The sequence below is a fragment of the Pipistrellus kuhlii genome, unplaced genomic scaffold (assembly GCF_014108245.1).
Source record: "Pipistrellus kuhlii isolate mPipKuh1 unplaced genomic scaffold, mPipKuh1.p scaffold_m20_p_16, whole genome shotgun sequence".
In the NCBI taxonomy this organism is placed as follows: domain Eukaryota; kingdom Metazoa; phylum Chordata; class Mammalia; order Chiroptera; family Vespertilionidae; genus Pipistrellus; species Pipistrellus kuhlii.
Window position 1 is genome coordinate 247,822 of NW_023425471.1, and position 9,430 is coordinate 257,251.

Genomic DNA, 9,430 nt, shown 5'->3' on the forward strand with positions numbered 1-9,430 from the left:
TGAGGATAGCGCTGGCCTTATTTTGTAATCCAGGTCCGTCGTCCTCAATCTCCAAAGGCCGTTCACTGGTCATGAACAACAAGGGCCACAGGGATTTTAAAAAATATATTATTGATTTTTTTACAGAGGAAGGGAGAGGGATGGAGAGCCAGAAACATCGATAAGAGAGAATCATCGATCAGCTGCCTCCTGCACACCCCCCATTGGGGATGTGCCCGCAACCAAGGCACACGCTCTTGACCAGAATCAAACCTGGGACCCTTCAGTCTGCAGGCCAATGGTCATCCACTGAGCCAAACTGGCTAGGGCGATTTTTTATTGTTATTATTATTGATTTCAGAAAGGAATAGAGAGGAAAACATTAGTGATAAGAGAGAATCATTGAGCGGCTGCCTCCTGGGGATCAAGCCCACAACCTGGGCATATGACCAGACCAGGAATCAAACCGTGACCTCCTGATGCATAGGTCGACGCTCAACCACTGAGCCATGCCAGCCGGGCCGCAGGGGATTTTATTTCATTTTTTAATTTGTAAATGGTTTGATCAAAGAAACTTCTGCATATACTGACCAGTGAAAATCAGGACCTCTAATGCAGTGGACATCATCTTAGTGCATGTCGTTGCTAAGTAACTCAGGTTTCCCTGTCTGATCTGGAGTAGCGTTGGGGTTCACCCAACTGTCACCTTCTTGGCTTTACGCAGTGTGTGCACAGCGGTGCCCACAGCAGGCTCGGGCTGGCGCAGGAGTGGAATCTAATTCTTCATGGCCCAGGCGGGACAAGGTCCCCTCCAAGCATCTGCTCGCTGAGTGTCTCCAGTGAGATGAGCACAGACTGCCTCTTGGGACATCTATGCTATTATGTATGTCAAGTTTACAGTTGATTCATTTTCTAATAATGAAAAATGGTTTTCTTCCCCAAAGGCATTTTGAAGCACAACTTCTATGAGGCTGAGTATTTGCAGCTAGGTTGACTTAACTGTTGAAAACATTATCCTTTTTTTTAATATTATCTCTTTATTGTATATTAATAATTTTTCAAATAACTGGTCAGTTAACATATGATTTGAATGCTAGACCAGTGGTCGGCAAACTGCAGCTCGCGAGCCACATGCGGCTCTTTGGCCCCTTGAGTGTGGCTCTTCCACAAAATACCACGGCCTGGGCGAGTCTATTTTGAAGTAGTGTTAGAAGTTTAAGTTTTAAAAATGTGGCTCTCCAAAGAAATGTCAATCGTCCTGTTGATATTTAGCTCTGTCGGCTAATGAGTTTGCCAACCACGGCCTAGACCCTCCTTATAAAAATTATACATTACCTTCCTTATGTCCATTTTTAAACGGTTACTTTCCTAAACTGCCAAGCCTGCCATTGAGTGTCACATCCATGTGTTCACGTTTTCCTTTTTAGGCTTGGAAAGGTGTATTGCACATGATATTTCAGTCACTTGAGCATCAAAATCTTGTACTCAAAACCACTGAATTATACAATTTTACGGTGAGTTTTATGGTGTGTGAATTACATCTCAGTTAAAACGGAGATCTAGGTTTTGGCTATGGCTAAGCCTCAAGAAAAATACACCGTGAAAACCCATTTTTGAGAATTCAAAAGGCTGTTGGACCCAATATTCTTTCAGGCCTCACTGCCCGGGGCCGGCCACCGTTCCTTCCCTCACTGCGCTAGGTTCGCATCTCCCCTGACGTTTGTGAGCAAAGATGGACTTAGGTCCTCACACTTCTTTGGCTTCCAGATCCTTCTGCATGAAGGGACATGAGCATAAGTACATGCCACATTATTATGAAAAGCAATAAAAGGTTAATCAGTGGGTCCATGACCTCGAAAATAACATGCATTATGAATAATGCAAATCCTAGCCAGTGCATCTTTGTAAGTGTTCATGTTTCAGCATTTTGCAGCATCCGTCTTCATTCTTCCAGAAGGTCATGAAGAAGCACAGGTAGTCAAGGGTTCGGCTGCGTTTTCCTATTGATTCCTCCTCTTCTCACTCAGCTTTACAGCCTTCCGGGGGATGACTGAATAAGTCATTTCAGAGATCTCCTTTGGCACAAGGTAAATCACAGCAGCCTGCAGTCCTATTTACTGCTCCGTCTGCACCTCTGTAAAGGTGGCTTGCGAGACAATTTCGCATCGTCAGCTCCTATTTGTGGTCCGTTATTCTCCAGAAAACAATCTGCGAGAAGATGATTTGTGAGCTGAATAGAAACATGCCTATTAGTGTCAGCATAAGCTATTAAATTCTTGTGGGCAGTTCATAAAACAAAGTGGGCACCAAAAGTGCTGGACTGGAGAGAGAACCTAGTAAGATGTTCTTTTGATAGATGACAGTTCATCGGACCTTTTATATTCTGTAGCACATCAAGCGTAACCAATCATTGCACTGAAGCGCTTTATCGGTGTGGTGGTCCCGAAGGAACCATGGTCTGGTAGACAGATTGAGAAATATTTCTAGCTGGGCCTGCTTGGCTCAGGGGTTGCACGTTGACCTCTGAACCAGAGGGTCACTGTCTCTCCCTCTCTTCTCTATGAAGTCAATAAAAAATATATATATTTTTAAAAAGATTTGTTTCCAGCCACTATTTTAAAAAGAAGACATTTTGGATTTCACTAAAATTCCCTTTACCATTTCCTTGGTCTCTACCCCTGTCCTTTAAAAAAATAATAAATTTTAATTTATTAGAGAGAAAGGGAGAGAAACATGGATTTGTTGTCCCACTTGGTTATGCATTCACTGATTATTGGATGTGCCCTGCCTGGGGATCGAACCCACAACCTTGGTGTATTAGGACGATGCTCTAACCAACTGAGCTAGCCAGCCACGGCCTACCTGTCCTTTCTCCAGAGGCAGCACTTGCCCGAGTTGAGGTGTGAGCTCAGATTGTACACATGGGACTCCTTGCTCTTGTACTCTTCAGCACGTTTTTGACATACACCTAGATGCGTATGTATTCACACAGGTACGTGTTTACATACCTGATATGTATAATTTACATGTCGATTGGTGTTTTTACATATAGACACATGTACTTTCACCCTAACTGTTGTGTAAGGGCGGTCACAGGGCTCTATTAATTCCTTCCCCATTGTCGGACAAGCAGACTGCCTCTCCTCCCCGCACTAACAGCTGCAAATCAGCCCTCTACATCGTCCCTTGTGTCCCAACACAGGGCTCTAGCCGGACACCCGGGAGTCTGGATGGGCAGGCACATGCTTGTCACATCTAGGGTCTCCAGTTACCCATTAGACAGAGCCTGGCCTTATCAGGGTTTCTGGGTGTTAAGTTTCAGGGCAGCCATCTTGCAGGACAGATTTTTAACAGGGAGCTAAGAAAGGAAAAACTGGATGCAAACTTGAAATCATTTTGAAACTTCCACATTACCTCATCTCACCCCACCAGCAGCCCAGTGTTTTATGCAGTGTTGAGAATTGCTATTCGGTGGGCTCATGGAAATTAGAAAAAGAAGAAATGAATAAATTTGCTCGGCTGGCTTGGCTCAGTGGTTGAGCGTTGACCTATGAACCAGGAGGTCACGGTCCAATTTCAGGTCAAGGGCACAGGCCCAGGTTGCGGGCTCAATCCTCAGTAGGGGGCGTGCAGGAGGCAGCTGATCAATGATTCTCGCTCATCACTGATGTTTCTATCCCTCTCTCCCTCCCCCTTCCTCTATGAAATCAATTTTTTTAAAAAATGTTAAAAGGTCCTGACCAGTTTGGCTCAGTGGATAGAGCGTCAACCTGTGAACTCAAGGATCCCAGGTTCAATTCCGGTCAAGAGCATGTACCTTGGTTGTGGGTACATACCCAGTAGGGAGTGTGCAGGAGGCAGCTGATCGATGTTTCTAACTCTCTATCCCTCTCCCTTCCTCCCAGTAAAAAAAAATCAATAAAATGTATTTAAAAAAATATATATATATTAAAAGAATAATTTTAAAAAAAAATTTAAAAGATTAATTTCTTAGGGGAAGAGATGATGGTCTGCTACTTTGCTCACTAATTGGTTTCAGTACTCAGGCCAACGCTCTATCCACTGAGCCAAATCGGTTTCGGCTAAATAAATGTTCTTAGATTTTACACAACCCCGTTCAAAAGTGGATTAAAACACAAGAAAACTCAGAATAAAGGTTCTCAAAAAACTGTGTGTGCCCTCTGTCCTCTGAGCTTCTAGACCAGCTGATCTAACGGGATGATGTCAACATGCCTGGATTGCTCAGGGTGTGGAAGCCATTTGAAAGCTGGATTTCTGGCAGGTGACATTACGGATGCTCCCCACTGAAGCTGCTCTCAGGTTTAAGATTCTTACAATTGGCCTAAGAGTCGCTGGTGTGTAGACGTAAGACTCCCATCATGCATTTTGTACGGAAAAACGAGGAGGATCGAAAAGATTGGAAAACGACATCTGTGCCTTTAAAACTCCCAGGGCAGACGGACCGCAGACAGGATTCAAATGAGGATTAATATTCATCAATTAACATCTTGCTAGTCCCGGAAATCACTCTGAAAAGGAGCATCTGAGGCTGGCTTTTCAGCCTCGTCCTTCTTTAAGCTTTTTGGAATCAAGGCTCCGGTTTGGGGTCTAGACAGCGGGGTCTGCACCCTTTGGGGGAAGTTTTCTAACGAAGTTGCAGGGCGTTGTCGGTTTTTCGCCCACCGCGCTTATTTCCCGGAAAGGGGGGTCTGCTCGCACTGCGTCCCGGTTCTGCCAGCAGAGGGCGCTGGAGAGGGGCCCAGGGCGCCCGCCTTCCGCTGCCTGGCTCCTGCTTCCCGGCTTGATGCCCAAGCTGCTCCCGGGGCGGCCTTCGGGCGGCGCCCCTTCTTCCCAAGTCGGAGCCTCAGCCCCAAAGGCCCTTTTCCAAAGCCCGGGTCCCCCGCCCCGCGCCCCTCCCGGCATCCAGGCCGCTGGGGCACTGCGTGCATCTGCCAGCTGGCGTCCGACCCACCATCAGACTGACCCTCTCTCCGGTTCGGGGTGAACATTATAGAAAGCCCTCGCACTCAGTGGTCGCGCATGAACTAACTGGTCAGTGTCTTTGGCGGGTGTTGACCTTTAACTCCGGACTTCAGTGGTTCCCAAATTGGCCATACCTGATCTAGTTCTTCACATATGTCGCAGCCACGCCTGCCTGTTTCTTACGTTCAGGAGCTGCTGTTAGATCCACTTTAACACTCGGAATTTGAGAGGCATCCCCTCTCTCTCTCTCTCTCTCTCATATTTGTCACCGATGATGGTTTTTATTTCTGTGCTTTTTCTTACAAGAAATTTGCTCTTGGGTTTCTACATAATGCTATATTGTCCTGGTTTCTCATATTTATTTTATGCTTTTATTTTATTCTTCATCCTACTTAGATTTAAAAAAAAAAAACTTCTAAAATGTTAAGGTACGTATAATTAGTAGTGTCAATATTATTAAGCAACAATCCCATTTCTCTGGGAATCACAAGATACTAACATTTTCAGCCCCCCACTCCCATCCCATAAAACAAGGTCAGACACCAAAAGGCGCAGCGGGTGGGAGCACAGGTGAAAAGCAGTGACAAAGCCACCCCGCCGCCCTAGCTACTGCCCGCAGCATTTTGGAGATTTTTCCTCTCGTCGCCTCTGGGGGGCACCATGTCTCAGTGGTTTGCAGAAGTCCCTCTGTTCTTTGAGATGGAAATTACGTTTGCCAGAGCCCTCTTCTCCTTGCCACGGGAGGCTAAGCCCCTCCCTGCCCCAAGCGTCTGTGATTGTGACTCCGAGGGGTCTTTCATTCTCAGGTCTCCCCAATTTCTCCTCCCACCGCCTTCCTCTCCTAACCCTTTTCTGGGTTCTCAGCTTTGATGTGTTCAGCACTAGTCAATGGCAAGCAGCCTCTCCCCAGAATACCGACTGATATTCAACATCTCTTTTTGCTTCCCATCCCTGTCTCTCTCCTGACCCGTGTTCTGTATAAGACAAGCAGAGAGGGGAAAGCTTTCTTCAAAGAGGAGATTCTGAAACCCCTGACACTGGGACGGTGGATGAAAAAAGAGGTCTTTCCAGAATGTGTTTCTGTTCTGTAGCTTTTGCTGCCGCCAGGGGGTCTTGCTGTCTCAGATGGCTCTCGCATCTTCCCTGCAGCTAGAGGTGGCGGCATCCCACCTGCTCACACTGCCATCTTAACAGAAGAGTGTGTCTTGCTTTTCAGACATAGAAGAAGCCCTACCTGGTTTTGCTCAGTGGCTAGAGCTGTGGACTCAAGGGTCCCGGGTTCGATTCCGGTCAAAGGCACATGTCCAGGTTGCGGGCTCAATCCCAGTAGGGGAGCGAGCAGGAGGCAGCTGATCAATGAATCTCTCTCATCATTGATGTCTCTATCTCTCTTGCCTTCTCCCTCTCTGAAATCAATAAAAATATATTTTTTCAAAAGTTATACAAGAAGATGATGGAGTTGCTTGTTTTAGAACTATTTTTAAACATCCTAAAGTTTTGAAATACTAAATGGAACATCAAAGCCTTGAGTTGATGTATGCTGTGTAATGACAGAGCTGGGTGGTTTCGAACAAGGATTTCTTTGCATCGCCTGCTGGTTGCCAAGACTGAGCTAGGCTGTGACCAGGAGCTTTTGCCTTGGGGCCTCTGGGACAGGGACATCAACATAGCTTTCTGTGCCGCACCAGCATGGCCAAGGGTGACCCTGAGAGGGGTGGTGAAGGATGGATAAAAGACAGACAAGAGAAGGAAGCTGGGTCTGGGTGGGACGCTGCTTCTCTGATGGAGAGAGAGCGCCACAGACTACAAGCCGTGTCTTTATTTTATAGCAGATGCCTCGAGGCACAGTACGGTTGTGGTCAGATATTTACATCATTTTGGTGGGTTTCAAGCCTACTCAATTACATGCACCTGAACTCTAACAAGCCCACATCACTCAGGCACGTGGGGCCAGTGTTTGGACCACAGGTTCAAGCTCACAACCACAGATGTAGGCTATAATGGTGCTGGGAGGGTTCTGCCCTCCAGGCTGGGACTTGCACGTGGCCATGAGAGGACTGTGCCTTCTCATTAGTCCAAGGCTTGGACCTGTCCAAACACTGTGGCCACCCTCCACAGCTTCCCTCAAGACTGTCATCTCAGCTGGGTGTATGCTAAGTCTGGGGGTGGGGGGTGCTCTGTCTCCAGCAGGGCAGGCGGACTGCCCACGTAGTGCCTCAGGGCACCAAGAGCAAAGCAGAAGCTGCTGTTAGAGCCGGTCCCAGGGTTAGCGATTCAAGGGGAGAGAAAACAGGCTCCATCTGGATGGAGAGAGCAGAGCACAACACCTGGAGGGGAGGACTCCCTGGCAGCTGGGTTTGTAGAGACCATCCACCGACCTCAATGTCAATCCCATTCATTCCATTCAGGAAAATGACACACGAGACATGGACATTTTACATTGCTGATATTATCCATAGAGACAGTGAAAATAAATAATTAAATATCCAGCGCATTGCTTGGTAAAGGGCCAGATAATAAATAATTTAGACTTTGTGTGCCATCCAATCTCTGTTGTAACCTCTGAACCACCCTGTTATAGATGAAAAAGCAGCCAGAGACTATATACATATATATGGATATATATAAAAGCCAAGTGACCGTCCAACTATTAACCTGTTGGACTGTTTGACCAGTAGCTATGATGCACATTGACCACCAGGAGGCAGATATTCAATGCACAGGCATGGAAACATGGACCAGACTGATGAATCTCAGAGGGAACGGGGTAGGGGGCAGGGCAGGAAGAGATTAACCAAAGATCTTATATAATTACTAGAGGCCTGGTGCACAGATTTGTGCACCAGGGGGTGGTGCACAGATTTGTGCACCAGGGACCCCACTGGTGCACAAAACAGATTTGTGCACCAGTGGGGTCCCTCGGCTAGCCTTCGGGGATCAGGCAGACACTGGCAGTCCGACATCCCCCGAGGGGTCCTGGATTGGGAGAGGGCACAGGCCAGTCCGAGGAACCCCATGGGTTCACAAATCCATGCACCGAGCCTCTAGTACGGATATAAATGAATAGAAAGGCTGGGTTCCCACGTGACTTTCTTTATGTTTGTTTGTTTGTTTTTTTTGTTAATCTTCACCCAAGGCTATCTTTCCATTAATCTTTTAGAGCGAGTAGAAAAGAGAGAGAAACATCGATGTGAGAGAAACATATTGATTGGTTGCCTCCTACACGTGCCCTGACCAGGCCCCAGGTCGGGGAGGAGTCTGCAACCAAGGCATGTGCCCTTGACTGGAATCGAACCCGGGACCCTTTGGTCTGCAGGCCGACGCTTTATCTGCTGAGCCAAACCAGCCAGGGAGCAACAGGACTTTACAAAAAGCACGTGGTGGGCTGGATTTGTCCTGTGGGTTGTACTTGGCTACCCCGGGTCTAGAGAAATAGTTTTCCTGCATTCCACATGAATTTAAAATTAATTATAGGAAGAAGATTCCAGAGTCAGATAGTCCCCACATAAATGATCTGAAACTCAAGTGAAAATAAGAGTGAGCAGTAGTGAGCTTGTACCTGTTGTGTGCCATTAGCATGACTCCATGCTATTAGCATCATAAGCATCATGTGTGGTCTCTGTGTACTACCTGAGAGCAATGCACAACGAGACAGCCTTTCTCCTCCCGTGCTTACCGTGCTTGTAGATTCTTCTAGAAACTCACTTGGTGTCCTCAGAGAAGGGTTATGTGATAAGGTGAAATCCTGCCTGTTAAGCAAAAGGCAAACAGTGGGCTAGTTTCTATTTTTAAAAGACACTTCCTAGCTGTGTGCTCCCACAGCTCCACACATGTGATTTCTCGGGTTCTTAATAACGAGGCAGAAGGAAAGTCACGGCTCCCAAATCCTCTTGCCCACTTTTTCTTTTTACCTTTGCATTTCTCTGTAAACGCTCAATGTCTCATATTCCATCCGTGATACATTAGTGCTTTAGAAGGTCACCGTTTGCTGGGTGTTTTTTATTTTATTTTTTTATATAATATATCCACACATGTCCGGGAGAAGTTTCCTCAGCATGCAGGCCATGTACAGTACAAGAAGTATAGGGAAGAGCAGTTGCATACTCAGCCCCAATGGGACTTCTTGCCATCTATGTTTAAGCATGTGCCTTCTAGAAACCAAATACTCTATTCTTCTCATGGCTGCATTATGGTGTGCAGTAACACCAAAGAGAAGTATTTCCTTTTGAAATTAAAATAGGGAAACTAAACAATATGCAAACTTTACATATATATATATATATATATATATATATATATATATATATATATATATGTATGCTGAGTGGCCAGAGTATTATGATCTGAACACATACTAATCTGGCCACTCAGTATCTATCATATATAATAAAAGGCTAATATGCAAATTGTCCCCTCGACCAGGAGTTCGACCAGCAGGCAGCCTGGCCAACTGCCCATGTCCCCTCCC